The 17,852-nt window shown below is 47.3% G+C and overlaps 3 long non-coding RNA genes across 14 annotated transcripts; 1 reads left to right on the forward strand and 2 right to left on the reverse strand.

Moving 5' to 3' along the window:
* The first annotated feature begins 3,465 nt into the window (after nucleotides 1-3,465).
* On the forward strand, nucleotides 3,466-4,314 carry LOC127343378 (uncharacterized). The gene is made up of 2 exons (XR_011755728.1): nucleotides 3,466-3,912; nucleotides 3,994-4,314. It is a non-coding gene; the product is annotated as an uncharacterized lncRNA (long non-coding RNA).
* LOC127343379 (uncharacterized) lies at nucleotides 4,233-9,377 on the reverse strand. 10 transcript variants are annotated; one of them, XR_007877229.2, is made up of 8 exons: nucleotides 8,686-9,377; nucleotides 8,337-8,404; nucleotides 7,699-8,153; nucleotides 6,226-6,366; nucleotides 5,889-6,031; nucleotides 4,920-5,246; nucleotides 4,774-4,825; nucleotides 4,233-4,680 (listed from the first exon to the last, which is right to left on the reverse strand). It is a non-coding gene; the product is annotated as an uncharacterized lncRNA (long non-coding RNA). The 10 variants fall into 10 exon arrangements; XR_007877227.2 differs by having other exon boundaries at nucleotides 7,699-8,404; XR_007877223.2 differs by having other exon boundaries at nucleotides 8,337-9,377.
* Nucleotides 9,378-15,315: 5,938 nt separating this feature from the next.
* On the reverse strand, nucleotides 15,316-17,165 carry LOC127343381 (uncharacterized). Of its 3 annotated transcripts, none has more exons than XR_011755729.1 (4): nucleotides 16,059-17,165; nucleotides 15,847-15,904; nucleotides 15,642-15,669; nucleotides 15,316-15,540 (listed from the first exon to the last, which is right to left on the reverse strand). It is a non-coding gene; the product is annotated as an uncharacterized lncRNA (long non-coding RNA). The 3 variants fall into 3 exon arrangements; XR_007877233.2 differs by having other exon boundaries at nucleotides 15,642-15,666; nucleotides 16,016-17,165; XR_007877236.2 differs by having other exon boundaries at nucleotides 16,016-17,165.
* Nucleotides 17,166-17,852: the final 687 nt, after the last annotated feature.

Below are 17,852 nucleotides of genomic sequence, written 5' to 3' on the forward strand. Positions count from 1 at the left end.
GCCTTGGTGCCCATAAGTCCCTTGAAGTGTTGCAGGAGAACCTCCGCTTTGTCGCCGTTGGTGATCGCCGTGGCCGTGGCCATGGTCAGGGACTGAATATGAACCTTTCTTCTTCGCCCATTGGCCCGAGAGTGGAAAAGCTTTGTGTTAGCGTCCCCCAAGCGGATCCAAGTGAGCCTAGAGCGCTGGCGTAATTTTGTCTTCTGAATGGAGAGAAGGCCAAGGTAGTTACACTTGATCTGGCGACGCATGTCCCGTTCTTCATCTGAGAGGGGCCTAGCCTCCTCAGCTTGGTCCAGGCGAAGGATGATTTCCTTAGCGGCGGCTATCTGCATACGAATATCCCCAATACATAGTCTTTGCCACTTGCGAAGAGCCTTGGCGGTGCGCGAAAGCTTTATGTGGACACGGCGGATTAGGTCAATAGCCAAAGTCGCCTTGTTTCAGGCCTCAGAGACTGTCTCCGTGAACCCCTGGATACGAATCCAGAATTCTTCAAACTTGAACGAAGGCTTTCGAGTGGAGGCCACAGAACCTTGAAGAAACAGAGGAGCATGGTCCGAGCATGCCGAGGTGATCGCCTGAGGATAGGCATCAGGGAAAAAGCGTCCCAATCATCAGAGTAGAACACATGATCAATCTTGGTGAGCACCTCGCCACTGCTGGGAAACAGGCTCCTCGCGCGGATGAGAAGTATGTAGGGCAGCGCTTCCATGCATGGGAAACAGGCTCCTCGCGCGGATGAGAAGTATGTAGGGCAGCGCTTCCATGCATGGTTGTTGGCTCCGCTAGTGCCTCCTGGTGGGAAAAATACGGGAGAAGACAGTCAAAATCGATATAGACTCCAAATTCCTAAGGGGGGTGGGAGGAAGAGAGGAGAAAAAGACGCGTCGCAGCAGCTCTCCTCGCTGACGTTGGCACCGGAGGCGGCCGCTCCATCTGGGAGCTTTCCGCCGCGCTGCCCTTCGCATTCCTCTTCATCGCCCACAAAGATCGTGGTGCCAACAGTGCTCGGGGCCGGACTTGTCGATGGTATACGTCGCACATCCACGACCATTGTTGAAGTCACCATCAGGAAAGGCCCTGGCCAGTGAGAGACCGGCGGACGTGGAGATTGGACCGGGAGGGCATGGGAGAGGTCGTGAGGGAACTGGGAGAGGAATCGGGAAAGACCACATGTCTGGGTCTGGGAAGGATGCGCGCCACGATCCCCACGAATCCATCTCAAAACATCCCGATTCTTGTGGGTCCTATAATCACCGCTGTAAGAGCATGTCTAACAGACCCCTTAAAAGGGGCGAACCCGTATAATAACCGTCGGAATACGGGTTTCGGCTCTACCCGGCCGTCTAGCACGCCCCGTAAAAACGCCCCCCGCACCGATTTTTCCTGTTTTCGATTACGGGACGGGTCTTCGCCCCCTACTTGTGCGGGGTGGGAGCGGGGATAGAGGGACAAACCAGTATCCCATTTCCGAAACCGCGCGCGGACATTTCAGTTCCTCCCACCTGTTTTCCCGCGCGCGCCGCCGTAGCCACCCCGCGCGCCGGCGCCGGAAACCGTCATATCCGCGCCCCTCCGCCGTCCACCGAGCCGCGCCGAGCTGCGTCGACGCCCGCCGCACCTCCGCCGCATCCCCACTGAAGATCCGTGTCCCTCCGCGCGCGCTGCCGCCCTCCCGCCGCGGTCTTCTCCGCCATTTTCGCCGGTGAGTATTCCGCCGCGTTCTTCTTCGTTCTCGCCGGTAAAATGCTTGTGTTTGGGGCTGATGTATGCTACACCGTGGTAGATGGCTTCGGAGGATGTGCACATGGCGGATTTGGACGCGACGTCGACCGATTGGTCCTCGTCGGATTCCGAAGATTCGGACATCGACGAGTTGCTCAACGACGACGAGACGGAGGTGATGTTGCTCATGTTCGACATGAAGCACATGGAGGACCGCGCGAAGCTACTGGATCAGCGGAAAGGATCCGTGGTGGGGCGTATCCAATTTGTCAAAAAACCCTGTTTTGAGGGGATGAAAACTCGGACGAGCTAGCAGACCCCGTATCCCCACCCAGTAAAATAGAATACGTATCCCCACCCAGTAAAATAGAATATTCTGTTTTACGGGGTGGGGATACGGGGTCTACTAGCTCGTCCGAGTTTTCGGCCGGCGAAAAGTGAATACAGGGCCCTCTACTCGCGTTTTAAGGGCGAAAAAATACGGAGCCTGTTAGACATGCTCTAACCACGCATAACATCACGATCCTGTAAAACCGGAAGACCGGAACTCAAGGCATGAAGCAGAAGTGATTCAGAAATACTACCGGTTGCGATTTAAGGAGATTACCGGAAAGAAGCCGGTCACCCTGGGTTTTTCATCGCCAAAAAAAGGATAAGTAAATTCCAACGGGAAAGACGTGCAGTTTCCAATCTCCCATGTACAGTGAAAATCCTAGACGTGGCAATGTCCTATTGGATTAAAGTCTACCATCTACAGTACCCAAATAGCTAATATTTCAGCAAAAGGCGTTAGCTTTTATATAGTTAACCCGTGGACTGCCTGCAATGCAAGCAAGTGACATGAAGACACGGCCTGATATGAAAAGGGTATATCTGTAGATAAGTTGCATCTTCCTCCGCCACTAACAGCAAGTTGGAGGCACGAGCTGATCATCTAGTCCAAGGATGTCTTATCTCTATCATCATCCACACCAAATTGTTGTTAGGAAATCAGTTGTATCGTTGTCTCAAACAAATGTGTTGTATACAGTGGAAAATGTCGTGTTTACTTTCAGAGGTTTGTCTTTGGTTATGTCAAACAGTTCTTATGTTTGGTTCTAGGAGGCAAAGTGGAGGCAAAGCTAAATGAGCTGTTGTATACACTCAAAGGTTGCACTCAATAGAAAAAATTCTGTCTCCTATTCAACTTTGTATATAGTTGTTATAAAAATAATGGTATCAGCAGAGCTGTTATAGCTGAACTGATAACAGTACTTGTATACAGGTACACCAATTTTCAATATTACGGAAACTGGTATTGTTATGTGTTCACAGAAGTATAGATTATCTGCTAGAGTTTGTAAGTTGTTATCTGTCAAATTAGGAAACAGTAGATGACACAACACCATTGAGTGAAAATAAGAGAAAATCTAAGAGTGCAAGGTAAAAACAATTCAATAATTTGTGGAACTGCTCATTACAAAAATAAAATAGCAAAGCACATATACATCATTATCCAAACACCAGAAATACTAATTATTATGTCCTATAGCGAGCAAATTGAATCTCAACCTTCAGACTAAAAGGCACTGTTCCAAGCATGTCAAATTCTACACTTAGACCAAGACTCGCGGCTCTTTGAGAAACTCAAAATGAGTTCTGCCTTTTCAGGTGCTTATGCTCCCTGTTCGCCTGGGAAGGTCCATCCTATATAGGGTGCACCGTTGCCCATCCTTGTTACCCTCCCAGCCTCGTTATCACATCTTCAATCTTTATACCTGCGGTCGGCAAAAGCTTATCCTACCTCAGATTGCTAATAACGACCTATCATGAAAATGTTTACTGTGAAAAAATAGAGCAGAAATGAGGACAAATGCTCTGTCCTCAAACTCAAACGGCCATGAAATCCCAATCCCCATCTCGATTCTCCTCTCCTCTCGCGCTCCGGCCGCCTGGAAGCTCTACCGCCCAATCGGCTCTGGCCGCGCTCCAACCGCTGCCCAGTAGCATGCGCGCCGTCTCCGTGCTCGAGGCCATCAAGAGCCGCCCCAGCGCTCACGATCGTCCGGCTTCGCGGGCGGGAGGCGCCATGACCAATTCGAGCAGCAGCAGCGCCGCGGGACGATTCTCTGGCCATCGTTCCCGACGCCGCCGAGCACCTCTGATAAAAGGCCGGTCTTTTCCACATCCTCTTTTCTACCTGAGGTTGCAATCGATCCATGCTGTATTCAAGCCACAAGTTAAGTATTATGGTCAATCAGTAACATTCAAGTATCGAATTGGTAGCTTCTATCTGCGTCGGTGGTCACATGCACGGGGAACGCCATGGATGTGCGCAGGAAAGGGAGGAGAGAAAGCTGGGGAAGCTGCAGCCGGAGAATACGCCACCAGCGCCGGCGCCGCCGTGAGAAAGGGAGGGGAGAAAGCTGGGGAAGCTGCAGCCGGAGAATACGCCGCCGGCGGGGCCCTCCGCCCCCACTACGACGGGCACCTGCGCCCAGGCCCGTTTATGTGACTCAGGGATGAGAATAGTATGAATATGTATATAATCTTGGGCTATGTATTTCTGGATAAAAAAAAAACGTGCCACGGGAGGCTCCAGTGTCCCCTCAAGTGTCTTAGAGTGTTAACGGAATATTGGATGCCGTTAGACACGTGTCGAGTAGTCAGGGGGTGCTCACGTACCCCCCTGATCACCGGGCTTCATCCGTATCTGCCTAAGGTCTTCTTGCTCTTAAGAGCATCAGTGGTCCGACCAGTTGTCCACATCGTCGGAGAAAAGCAAGATGAATTTCATGCCCCTGGTGAACAAGTCGGTAGCCACGATGATTTCTGCCCTTGGCGAAGAAGTCGATAGCTGGAGCCACCACTGTCAGACCAAATTGAGGGTTCGATCAGGTTTCATGTCGAAGGAGGAATCATGTTGCTTCATAGCTAGAACTTGAAGGATGGTGAGGACCACCTTAGTACGATCTGCCACAAAAAAAGGATAACCCAGAGAGGTAATTGGAACAAACTGCACAGTTCCACACAGCCAAACAGAAAAACAAACGAAAATGTACTCACATTTCAACATGCAAAAGAATTTCGAAGACAAAGGCAACTGAACATCCATCGGCTGGCTTGTAAGAATACAATAAGATACATACAATCAGTAAAGCATAAAGAAAACAGGAACAAACAACCGTTCATATATAACTGACAGGTCGTACCTGATTCAACAGCTACAACGTGCCGACGATAGGACATTGGAAGACACGGGCCAGCAGGTCTGCAAAATGGATAAACGGGTAAGCCCGACGAAAACGACCGCATAGTTTAGCAAAATCAGTAGTAGCTGGCAAATCAGAATGGCAAACCCCATGTCGTCAGAGCGATCCAGATGGCCCTATAAAACATGAATAGATCAGCAAAGACTGCATCCTTCCCTGATACCCCTCTTATGGAACCTTTGAGAAAACCACATCAGCTCTTCATTCTACTCTAAATGCTGGTTTGTGTATCTGCTTCACAATCTTCCGATTTGGCCCTCCACTCACCTACAAAATCATGAAAATAAACTCCATTTAGAAAACACTAACTTTCTGACCAACCCCAATGGGATGAAACTTATCATCCTATCCTCGAGAGGAGCAAATCACAAACGGAATTGGATGCTTGAATAACTGACCACTTCAATGCTGAATTCCTACCCTATTTTGTTTGTTCCTCGAGAGGAGCAAATCGTAACCGTAGTTGGATGCTTAAATAAATGATCACTTCAATTCAGAATTCCTACCCTGCTCTGTATGTTTAACTCCCAGCATAAGTTACAAAGTATTTTAGTACGACTCCAGGCATTTCCTCCGCATCAAGGAGTGCCTCACTAATGTTCAGGTTCCACAGAGTATATAGGAAACTTTAGGACATGGACAAACAGTAACCAGTAAGAAATATATGTTCAGTACATTAACCATTAGTCTATTATACATCCAATATCTAGAAATTATACACCACTTGGAAGCTCACATAAAAATTCGCGAGTTGTTACTTCTTTTTGCGATTGTTCAGTTCCTATGCTGGAGAGATCTACAACGCGGAACATACAATAAGCTAGCAAGCCCATAAGTGAAAATGGTTGCAGTGGTATAACTGTATAAGTGAAGGTGGTACTACCAAACATATGAAAGCTAGGATATTACCGAACATATAAGACAATGTCACTTGTACGAAATCAACTCCGCTGCACCAATTAGTCCCCATATTATACCAGCAGCTTAGCCTTCATACCTTCTTGCCTATCTGACGACATGATCAGTCTGTGTATCCGCTGCGCTCTCTACTTCTGCATTCAAAACAGTATTAAGGTTGATTAAAGCTTTGATTCCACAGAGGAAGCCAAAGTGACAGTGAACAAATATAATCCTTAGTTACTAAAAAGTGGAATTGCTCAATTATTAAAAGGTGATTTCTTCGAAGAAGTTACTTAAGATCAAAAGAAATTAAGTGTTCATAACTGGAGCACCTCCATCTACTTACCAGATGGATATGTTGCTGAGTGCACTCTCAGTTTGGCCCGGCTCCGCCTGTTGTTTATTGCAGAATTAAGGAAACTATTTCGTTGCCACAACACAAATATTCTTGCGAAGAGCCACATTGTTTGTTCCTTTTTAACTTGACCTGTATTTCCCAATATAAATTTGAAGACGAAAGTTTATACAAAAAAGAACATATTTAAGTTTCACAGCAACAGATAAAAATCTCACAATCTCATGCAAAGATTTTGCAGTGAGAGTACGTAACACAATTGTACAACATCATAGGTTGATGAAACCATGTTACTATTTTAAACTGTATATATAAATTTTTTTCTAGCTACATATGTTCAAATATTATGCTTGGTAGCAGATTTCGGATCAGTATAGAAAACAAACTGGGGGTATAGAACACACACTAAGATATCCATCTAACAAATGCCAATCAAGAAAATATGGATGTCTCTTAAGGTTATCATTTTCGGATAAGCTTTTAGTAATTAAAAATGACGATGAACGATAATTCATATGCACTGAGTTGATCTTTCATCTTGAAATGCTAAATACGGATGGTCAATATTATTGGAAAGATACTTATTTGAACCTGCAAAACATAACTTACAATTTATGCAAGATAATAAGAAGTGACAAATAAATATATGGAATCAGTATATTAATAAAACATACAGTTTTGTACATGCACGTAGGGATGTAAATGGTACGGATAATTTCCGCTCCGAATCCGCTTCCATATCCGTTTTTGAGGATATGGTATGCATTTTTAGAAATCCGCCGGATATGGATACGGATGCGGATAGTGATCAAGCGGATATCCGACGGATATGGTAGAGGATATGGTATTGATACTATCCGACGGATACGGATTATCCGCCATTTTTTGCGGATTATCCGAGGTCTACAAAGAGGATAATCCGAGAAAATTAGCCCAACCCTAAATATTTAGACAATATAGTTAGTTCGTCGGTCAAAATATGTATGCTATTAGTACATAAATTGCTTTGTTGTACGAAATAGTGTGTACATTTAGCTATATTCTATAATTACAAGCATATTTTACATAGAAAAGCATACTTTTAATTTTTTATGCGTATATTTTCTTAATAATCCGTTTCCGATCCGAGTCCGGTCCGAATCCGCTCCATATCCGTAATCCGATATAATCCGTATCCGAATCCGCATCCGACCATTATCCGCTCCGATCCGAATCCGTTACAAAAATATGGTAAAGGATATGGTAAGAGCAATATCCGATCCGATCCGATCCGTTTACATCACTACATGCACGCTTTGATACTTCTCAAGTTACTGCTATCCATTACATGCTCGAACAATGTTTATTTCTTCTCAGGAAATGACAGCAAAAACATGTCCGAATTTCTACCACGTCATATTAAAAGCATGTGGCCATATAAATAAAGAAAAAATGTTTTTGTGAATTGCCGAAGTAGCATGCTACCTGTGGATAAGATCGGACAGTTGATCCTGGCCACATGTTATCACCATTGGTAATGTGTAGCATCATCGATTATTCATCTGATAGTCTTGTCGTAAAAAAAATTCAGATTGTCAGAAGTTCTAAGATTCAATTCTAACTACCTGCCACTAATCGGGTTGGAGGTAACCTAACAGCATAACAGTAAAATGCCCTGAGATAACACGATTAAGAGCAGTTTGCTCATCTCGAATAGCAACTTCCTATGAAAATGAAGAATGTTATCAACGATGCTGTTGATACATAAACTACATATGTAGCATAACCAACCAACCTTAAGACCCTTCTCAAATTCAACAATCCTCTTTAACCTTGCTCCATGTGTTGTTCATCAGAAAAAACATAATAGAAACATACTTTCCAGCAGAAAAGGCTAATATTTCTTTCAGCTCTTCAAGCCTCAATACTCTAACTTTCACCTGCATTTAAGAATGTCATCTCCACTATGTTTACGAAAAAAATTAGATTAATATCTGATTGGTGCTATTTCTATCAGGATGAATCACCGATGCTATTTCTTGAAAATTGAAAAAATGCTTATATTATTTCAGGATAGTCATATAGAAAAAAAAAAAGATTAAATCCCACCAGGGACAACTCACTTTGTATCAGGTGATCTACTTTGAATTACGAATTAAGTCTGCCGAAGACCAGAGGAACCCAGATTGGCCTGGCATATCAGCAACATGCCTAAATATATTAATCAATAGACAGCACGGACCAAAATCAGTAAGCAATCAGAGAGAGGGAAAAAAAAAGCAAAGCCTTGCCCGGTCATTAAAAGAAGCTGCGAAGATACAGACTAAATCATAACCAAAGTAACCAATAGTCGGTGGACTAATTTCTGTTCAAGCTGACCATGAAGCTTGCCCAGAGAGCCGCTGCTGATCGGGACACTGAATCCATCGGAACAAACCAGCACACAGAGAAACACAGTAAAACGGCAGTTACCGGCGGCGACCTCCCATGCGACCGTGGTGTCCTGGTTGATGCCCTTCCATTCCTTCTTCATGTGGAAGCACGGGGCCGCCCTGGCGGAGAAGCGCTCAGGTACGTCCTCCTCCAGACGACGCGCACGAGCTCCTCCGTCGACATCTCCCCTTCGTCGATGGAGACCTTCCTGCCGTCGACACGCCGCGGGACGGCAGGAGTCCGCGGGGATCATCAGCGTCCGGCGGGATTGCCGTCGTTCACCTCAGTGCTCGTGGTGCCCGCCGCTTCGGTCTTGTACTGCCGGGGCCGGAGTTTCCACGGTGAGCCGCGCCATATCGCGCGCCGACAGAGGGAATCCCAAGCGCAGGCGTGGAAAATTAGCAGGAGGGCGTGGGGGGTGAGGAATTAGCAGGGCATGGGAGTCCCAACGCGACGCTCCAAAATCGCTGGTCGTCGGGGCCGCCGTCGGTGAGTAAAACGCGCCGGGGAAATTGGAGTGGACGACGGCGGTAGGGCGTGAACGGCGTCCACGATGCCAATGGAGGACCCGACTCAAGCGACGACGGCAGGTGACGGAGGAGCTCAGCAAGGGGAGACGTCGTTGCAGGGGAAGAGGCTGGAGCAGGCAGCCGCTGGATAGGAGGAGCCGGTCTGCTTGGCCGGAGGGAGGGGCCCGCGGGTGGAGCTATCCACCGGAAGAGGGGAGATATCGATTATGCTGTGTTTGGATGCATGGAATTAGGGTATGGAATTGGAATTTGGGCCAATTCCGCGAATTCCGGCGTTTGGTCTGGCCTCGGAATCTTGACGTGGAAACTTAACCAAATTCCGCGCTCGGAATCCTCCCGTGTAAAAAGTTGAGCAAACATTCCGAGCTCGCGAGCTCGGAATCGCTCGGAAACTCCTTCGCTCGCTCTCCTCCCTGTCTCTCCCGTGCTCGCCAACCCCCGCCGTCGCTCCGGCCTGCTCCGCCCTGGCTCCGCCTGCTCCACCCCCGCCGCCGCCCCGCCCCGCCGCCGCCGCCCCGCCGCCGCCCCGCCGCCCCGCCCCGCCCCGCCCCGCCCCGCCCCGCCCCGCCCCGCCCCGCCCCGCCCCGCTCCGCCCCGCTCCGCCCCGCTCGCCCGCCCGCTTCGCCCGCCCCGCCGCCGCCCCGGCCTGCTCCGCCCTGCTCCAGAACAACCGGCGACGCAGTGGGATAGGAACGGCGACGCGGTCAGATGGGGAAGGGCGGCGGCGATGGGAAAGGGCGGCGGCGGAGGGAGGGTGAGCGGCGGCGGACGGGATGATGGCCGGCGCTGGCGGGACGGTGAGCATCCATTGATTCCAATTCCAAACACATCCAAACATGATTTTGAATTTGGTGCACCATATGATTTCAACCACAAATTCTAGGCACATCCAAACAGCAGAATCGAATTAGAAACCAATTCATTTCCATCTCGGATTTGGAATCTTAGTCCAATTCAATTCCGCACTCCAATTCCATGCATCCAAACACAGCATTAGGGATTGGTGGAGAGAGCTAAAAAAAAAAATAGTAAGCCATGAGTTTTGATTAAGCTGAGTAGTACGGGAAAGAAGTCCATATAATCCCCTTTTTTTTTTTGTGGGAAGTCCATATAACCCCTAAGTATTAGGTTTGGGTCACTAACCCCCTATATTTAGATTGGGGCATTTAACCCCCCTATGTTTGCAAAACCGGGCAGAGAGCCCCTCAGACTATGTAGGCGGTTTTGATCGATGGTTTCTGGTAGGTGGAGTCCGGGCAGTTGCCACGATGGCAAAGTTAGGCTTGCTTGTCCAGTTGTCCACGGGTGGGCTCGTTGTCCCTGCTCTCCATCACCGCACCCGCGCGACGATTCCTCCTGAACAACGACGACGGCGGATGATCAGAGACATGGTCAGCAGCCATGGTCGTAGAAGCAGGACACTGGCAGGACATAGCAGCACCCGGGTGGCGGCAGACTGTTCAGAGAGAGGAGGCAATGGAAGATCAGTTCAAAGTACACCACGGAGCACTCCCAGGCTGCGCTCATCAAGGCCGACCACATCCGCGTGTGGCTGCACTACGACATGTCCGCGCCGGTGCCTCCATGAGTCCATGTCCACAAGAATGCGGAGAACGATGGCATGGATCTTGACCTGCCAGCTTCGGTTGTAGCGGTGACGGCGACCATGACGCTGACCCTAGGCAGTGCCACCCTCACGCTCCCTGTCGGTTGTCCCCGTCCTTCCCTTGCATGAAGAGGCTTCAGCTCCAGCTGAGCGCACGACCTGCGGTGCCTGGTGGTGAACGCGCCATGCCTGCGCATGCTCTGCGTCATCGACAAAGGGAGTTGTCTGTCCGAGAAGAGCGCTGCGACGAACGCGAGGAGTTGGGGGCCAGGTCGCGAGGATGAGCTCGTGCGCAGCCGCGCACCGGTGTCGTTGACGTTGCAGCCGAGGAGCCGAACGGGCATGGCAGCGTCATGCTCCCGCGGTCCCGTAGCTCCACGGACCACCGTCCCGCCCCTGCAGCTGCCCGGAGCGCACATGCAGCGTCATGCAGCAGCCGAATCTTGGTCAACGCTGCGGACCACAGTCACACCCTGCAGCAGCCCGGAGCGCTTTATCCGGCTTGCTTTCTTCTCCAGGCTAATGCTCCTCGACCAGGTCATCGGCCTTAAACACTGGCGCTGCATCATCGTTTGTTACGTGCAACCGTGGAGCCTCAGCCTGCCTCTAGCACTCCCACGACGGTGAGGGAGACATGGTCGATGCCGTCAATGTTGCAGAGGCGGGGCAGATACAGTCGGGCGAGAACAACCTATCTAATACACAAAACCAAATCACAAACGGCCTTAACCTGCACTTGCATGTCCCGCAGGTAAGCTTCACGTCCAATCGTCCATGCTAGCTCCATGAAATCAATCGTCCACGCTGGAATTGCTGTGCACACCGTGACTAAAACCACTTGTCCAGGTGGACCAAAACAGCTAGCAAAACAGCCCAAGGGGGTTCTCTGTCCGGTATTGCAAACATAGGGGGGTTAAGTGTCCCGATTTAAACATAGGGGGGTTAGTGACCCAAACCTGATACTTAGGGGGTTATCTAGACTTCTTTCAGTAGTACGGTAGTGGCGGCTAGGAGTTTCGTCCCAGACCGGCGGTGAGGTTGAAAGGCTGAGAAGTACCGGCCTTGGAGGGAGAGGACGGCGCCGATGATGGAGATACTTTTCCTGGCCTGACTGATGGGGATTAGAGGAGGAAGACGGAGTAGGCAACGATTGAGATTGGAAAGAAGAGAGCTCAGCCTGGGCACCGCTTTACCGTTTTGACCAACGGAGACCGGAAATCATGGGTACAAGTACAACATACCGAAAAATAAATAAACAATCAAGATTACCAGATGCATCTGCATGGAATAACTGGAAGCCTCCCGGTAACCACGATTTTTACACATAAAAATAAAGGAGGACCAAAACTACTAGCGTGACGGACGGAAACTACCCATACGCATCTACAGTGAAAAAACCTGATGTGGAAATGTCTGATTGGATGAAAACCTACCATCTACAGTAACCAAAATTTTATGGTTTAGGCAAAGGGGGTCAGCTTTTATATAGTTAAAGTTAATAATTAATTTTATCCTCGTTGCTTTGTGGGCAGTAGACCACAGTGAGCCACCACACCTTGCCATCCTTCGAGTGCACCTCTCATTCGGAGAGTGTGTGTCCAAACTGGCATTCGAAACTGACAGCAGTGATGAATCCCAAGCAAGAAGGTTGGGCCTAGGCATTGCCTAACGGTGAAAATGTCAAATCACTTCCATCATAAAGTTAACTAGGAAGTTTGCGGCGTGGCGCGTGCTGTCTATGGTGCTGATTAAAGGTTGTCGTCGTACTGTCTAGAGCATTGACAATACGTATTAGCATGTCACACGTGCTCAGTTCACTGCCTTCGTGTATTATGATACTGGAGTAGTAGATCGGGCATATCCGCAGACCAAGAATTTTGCTTCTATGACGGTCTACGATGGTATATGCGAGTTTGAGCAAGTAGCTGAGAAGTATATTAGCTAGTGCTTAAGCTCTTTGTCAGTACCTTTAGTGCAGAAACTATCTTTTTTACTTAGCAAAATAAAGACGTGTATTGTGTTCCTGTGACGCTGTGGTGTTTTGCTTGTTTTTGTACATCCTGGTGTGTATTCTAAAGGTTGTGTATGTGGTATTGTATATGATGTTTATTCTCTGAATTTGTGTTTGTGTTGAGTGTAGAGGTTGAAATAGTACCCAAAAGTGGTGGCAATACATAGATAGAGGCAGTGAATAAGTAAGAGAAAAGTGGGGAATCGTGTTGGGACGGTCGGAGAGAGAGAAGAGGACGAGGCGGCGAACCGCTGCAACCACCGTCGTCCGCCACCTGATGCCGCCATTACTAACCTCAATCCCATCGCACGGTCGCCTACCATGCCAGGATTTTCCACAGCCACCTGATTTGGTTTGGAGAGGGAGATGGGCGTGACGTGGTGGCCTCATCTGGCCGTCCGTGTTCTAGATCGAGGTGGAGGTCGATGCGAGGCGCAGTGGAGGCTGGTTGCAGCGGACTATGGAGGAGGCTGGTGCGCGGCCGACGGCTCGAGAGAAGATGGGGAGGAGGAGGAGAAGAGGCGTGGTGAGGAAGACCCTGCTGCTCCACCTGTGCCCCGCGCGCAGCAGCTTCTGGGGAAGGCGAGCTTGGTGAAGATGGGCCTAGGGTTTGGGGATTGGGGAGAATCCATTGGGGATTAGTGGGGAGAAAGGGAGCGGGGATTGGGGAGAGGAATGGGAACCAGGATTGGGTGGGCGGCGTACCCTATGCCCACAGCCACGCGCGACCCGCCCAAAACCAACCCAGGCTGACGAGTGGACCAGACGAACATAGGTCCCATGCGCAGTCGCATACGGGTAGTTGGCCGTTTCATGGCTTGATCTAGTGAGGGCAACGAACAGGAGCCACTCACGCGCCCACACCCAGCGACGCCCGGGCACGCTACTGGCTCGGAATTAACGGACGCGATACACCCACTGACACGTGCTGACAAGATCTAATGGTTGAGAAGCTCAAAGCTCTGTGAGTCCCCCTATGGGGGGCATCGTTTATACCTTTAGATTCGAAGTCTGAAACCCCACCCACGCAGCAGCTGCACATCTTCCCTGCCAAGAACACCATCTCCATGTACGGTGCACCATCCTCCTCTCGTTGCTCCTTTATCTGTCCTTTCGCAAAATAAGTGCTCGTTTGGCACACGCAGATTTTTGGCTCTCGGGTGCGCCAGAACCCCTTTTTAACAATAAATTTCTAAAAATACTAAAATTAATTATAAAAAATCGGCATAAATCATGTGTGTAGAGAATGTATTCAGGTATGGTCATATCAAGTTTGAACCGAAAATATGAAAGTATGTAACCTACACAAAAATAACAAATCATACTGTTTACAGTATAAGAAGTACACGTACACTATTTACAGTATAACAAAGTTCAGTTTTCTCTTTTTTGTGTAGGTCACATACGGTCGTAATTTTTCTTGAAAATTTGCACAGGAAAGTATCAAGGTGGCATATACACGCGTGAATTATTTCAAAATTTTCTAAACTATTTAAACCGCATTTTTCAAAAAAATTGAAACCAGGTGCACTGGCACCCAGGTGCTCCACCATATTTTCGCTCGTTTGGCGAAGTATGAACCCTCTGTTCATTGTAGCTGATGGTTGAAATAATAGTACTTGTCGTAGTTGTTTTGATTGTGTTTTTTTGCCGAGTTTCGTAATTTGTTAGCTCTGTTTGAAACCTTAGATACTCTCCGGTTTGTGATTATGAGGAAATAGCCTGGAAGAAAATTCGCACTATATTTTCCAATTTCTAATAAAAATGAGATTATGTTCTTAATGGTAAATCAAGAACCGTACAGCAGCATGGTTTCACTTCTTCAAAACCTGTGTCCTGTCACTCCAATGTAGTTTTTTCAGGACACATTCTTAATACCATAAGGTCCATATTTGTGAATCAGAATTCAAATATGCATGCCGGCAAAGCAGATATTGACTCGTTTCATTGCATTTTACCCAATCTAACCTTTTATGTTCCAACTTGTTTATCCCACCGAATAATCATGCTGATTTTAACATGCTAAATCTGGCCACTGCATGTGTTCAACACATTTGAGTCAGGCATTCATAGTGAGAGGTTCAGTCGATATTTTGTACACGGAATAGAGAGGCTTAAAATTCTAGGACGCCCCTGTGGTGCTCATTTTGCACAAATGGGGAAGTTTTGCTGGTCACTTATCCCCTTTTAAAGTTACTAAAGGAAATACAGCAAGAGTAGAGGTTTGCGGTATTTCATTGACACCTTGGTTTACAAATGTGAAGTAGCTTTTTAACTAATTCTGACCATTCTAATTTTTTTTGTGCGAAAAGCACACTTAGCCCCATCATTACTTACTGATGTCTGCAATTTTTATCCAAGAGATGATATGTAAAGACTAATTATGCCTCTAATTATATTCATAAAATATAGAGAGGGCTGCGCCAGACTGACAAACAATACAAAAGAAAGAATGAAAATCGTTGGATGGAAACAACGAAAAATTCAGTAAACTAATTAAGAAACATCAGGGGAACCTTACCTTTAAGTAAATCAACCAATTCTTTAAAGATGCCTGATCTGATCTTGATTTTTGCAGACAGTCGAATCAAACTTCTATTCGACCTGAAGCAGTTACTCTTTGGTGCACATAGAGATCTAGAACCTACTGTGTCGGAAGGCATCGGAAGGCAAAATTGTAATCGAGGTGATCTTGAATCCAACATGGTAATCATGGCCTCTCCGACCTTGTTCTTTTCACATAAAACCTGAGGTCACCAGAAAGAAGGATCAATTGTGCATGGAAAACATAAATAATGTGAAATGTTCTAATTAATGTATCATCTGATCCTTAAGTAAGGAAGCCAACCTTTTATTTTCATAGTACTGTATTTCTGCTGCAAAAAAGAAAGAAAGTATATGATATAATGTAGGGATGGGTATATAAGTCTAATCTAGGACTATTATATAGACCTCATAAAATGTAGAGAAAAAGAGCAGCAAACCATAATTTCTGCTTGCCAAACTCGTAAACAAAAGATTTCATGCCATGAGATGAGAATAGCTTGCATCACCTTCGAGAAAATATATGCTGGCATTCCTGTGTCCCTCTTTTCCTTCACTTTCAGATAACTGCAATTAACTGCAAGTATATGATACAGTATAGATTACGGAAATAACAGCAAGGCTGAGTGATGTCAGTAACATTCATTGTAACGTAAATTTCATCAGTAATCTTCTTACTTAGAAATCACTAAATTTTGAACTGCATCATAGCTTTCTAAACCTGCACATGATGCTGTAGCAGCTGAAGACCAGCATCGCTTGAATCCAAAACATAGATGTATAGGTATGTGGCATAGTCCATTCAGAAAACATCAGAGATATGTCAAAACGTGAAAAGATTACATTGCATGACTAAGAGAAAGAAACACTTCTGTTTAAGGTCGCACCTTTTAAGTTGCTTGTGCTTTCTCTCTATAGGGGATGTGGGGCTGGCACACACCTATTGATGGTGTCGTCGATGGAGGCGAAGGTTGCGACTCCTCTATGCATCCTTGTGCCAGGAACGGGAGGGCGCAGAATACATCCTGCCCTTGTCGGCGACTCCTCTCACAGGTGGCTGTTCATGATCGCAGCCTTCAGCAGCCCGGCCAGATCCCATGTGGGAGGCTAGTAGAACGGCGGCGGTCAGCAGAAGGAGGGGGTGTGGGGCTATCACGCTGCTGAGGACTCAATAGAGCCTTGGCCTGAGCGGCGGCTAGCAGAGCAAACAACGCAGCAGGAGCACGTCCGTTTGTCTCGGATGTGTCGCACACATCAGCGACATGGCGGGCAGCAGTGATCACCAGGAGATGGGGAAGAGGAAAAGAGATCACACACATCAGCAACATGGCGGGCAGCAGTGATCACCAGGAGATAGGGAAGAGGAAAAAGAGGATCAGAGACCTAGGCCCCTCACCTTGTGAAGGAGGGCACCAACCTTATCATTCATGACAGCCGCCGCTTTGGGAGAGAGAGGAGGCTAGAGAGGGAGGGGAGGCTGCCGACTGCCGTGAGGATGTGGGCGACGCGGAGGAGAGGATCCAATTCCTCTTTCTCGTGGAGATTGCTGGTTACTCGGTGGTGGGACATCTCCACCGCTTTGACTGTGAATGAACGGATGGAAACCGGAAAACCGGTTATCAAAGGGAGAGAAGAGAAGGAAACAACATACTCCACAGAAATGGTAACCGGATAAATAAGAGAAGGCTACAGGAAAGTGCCGGTAATCTAGGGATTTGCACATAGAAAAAAGTAAAATGAGACTAACTCTCCCTAGATCTGCCGTACCCATTCACCCATCTACAGGAAAAAAAGCCAACGTGGTAAGATCTGATTGGAGAGGAATTAACCATGAATAGTACCCAAATTGATGAGGTTAAAGCAAAAGGGTTTGGCTTTTATATAGGTTATTATAACTAGCAAGAACAGTAGTATTTGAACAAGGTGGTTGGAAGGAACATCTATGTATTTCAACAAACATAAAAGACTGAAATTCGAGCAGGAACAGTAGTGTTGTCGAGCTGTCTTTCTGTGCACATGAATTTTTTTGGCTCCATAGAAAGGAATCGTTGCACTGGACAAACTTCTAAATAATTTTTAAACAAAAGGGACAGATCTTCAAGGTGAAGAGTTTCTCACTTATGTTTTCAGAACAGTTTTATTCATACTGGCTATGTAGGAACTAACATGATTACAACTATAAGGAATAACTAACAGGTGGTGATTGTGTTGCCAAGATTGTCGTTACCATTTGTTCATGTATGGTGAGTCTTCAGCAACTAAAAAAGAACCAAGTATATACTCGATGCGCAAGGTAGGTCATTTACCCCAAGCTGAACAATCTCAATGACCACGTAGTCAAGTGAAGTCTATTCAGCTGTCACTATCAGTTCTATTTTCCTGTGATGAATCCACTGTTCAAACGATACAGATAGTAGGGTAATCTAGGGGAAAATGCAACATATATGCACTGTGACTTAGTAGCTTTACTCAAAAATGGACTTGCACATTTTCTTCAATAAAATCAACAAACATG

This window comes from Lolium perenne, chromosome 3 (genome assembly GCF_019359855.2).
Source record: "Lolium perenne isolate Kyuss_39 chromosome 3, Kyuss_2.0, whole genome shotgun sequence".
Classification (NCBI taxonomy): Eukaryota; Viridiplantae; Streptophyta; class Magnoliopsida; order Poales; family Poaceae; genus Lolium; species Lolium perenne.